Here is an 838-nt window from a genome sequence, read left to right as displayed (position 1 = left end):
TCTTGGGTCGCAATTGGCTATCTTAGCGGCTCGTGCCCGCCTCCTGCGGGAGCTGATTGGTATATCGAGAGGGAGGCAGGCGAAGGAAAGCTGATTATAAAGTAACAGTCTCCTCCCACCCACCCTGGTGGAAAAGTCACGTGGCGCTTCACTAGGCGCCCGTCACCACCCTGCCTGTGAAGCTTTCTTAAAGGGCGCGTGCTCCTTTCCTAGGGCTAGTCCTTTCCAGGCTCTCTCCACCCCTACCCATGGAAGGTGGCGCGGCCCTGAGCCGTCCTAACCCGCCAGTCGTCTAGGTGCTGATTTCCCATCAGGCCTTCTGGAGTGAGACACTTCCCCTCAGGTCTCAAAGCCTGTGACCGTCAGGGCGATGGTGCGGTCGCCTGAAACTGTGACCACCTAGTACAGTGCCTGGCACGTAGTAGGCGTTCAATTTCCATTTGTTGAATGAACTTGATGAAAGAATGGATGAATGGGGATGGCGAGCGGAAGGAGGGGAGGTTGGATCAACCTGACCGCCCCACCCCCTGCCCCATCTCTTGGGAACTCTGCCTCTGTGAATGTAGGGTGGGGACGCCAGTCGTAGAACTCCCCCCCCCACCACCAAGGGCAGCTCTTCCCGTCGGGCACAGAAGAGCTGGGAATGCGGGTAGCGGGGACCCGAAAGGGCGTCTGGCCGGGCCTCCTAGGTGGGTCGTAGCCAGTTCCAGGCTAGGCCAGAGGGCGACGGTGCGGAGGCGGGGGAGGGTCTCGGCGGCCCCGGGCTCACGGGCAGCGAGCGCGCCCGCGTACCCCGCGGGGAGGGGCGGCGAAAGTGCTGCGCCTTTAAGCCCGAGCG

The sequence above is a fragment of the Carlito syrichta genome, unplaced genomic scaffold (genome assembly GCF_000164805.1).
Source record: "Carlito syrichta isolate Samal-C Ts95f unplaced genomic scaffold, Tarsius_syrichta-2.0.1 Scaffold303129, whole genome shotgun sequence".
Classification (NCBI taxonomy): Eukaryota; Metazoa; Chordata; class Mammalia; order Primates; family Tarsiidae; genus Carlito; species Carlito syrichta.
The sequence above is the reverse complement of the archived record's forward strand: the minus strand, read 5'-3'. Positions refer to the sequence as shown.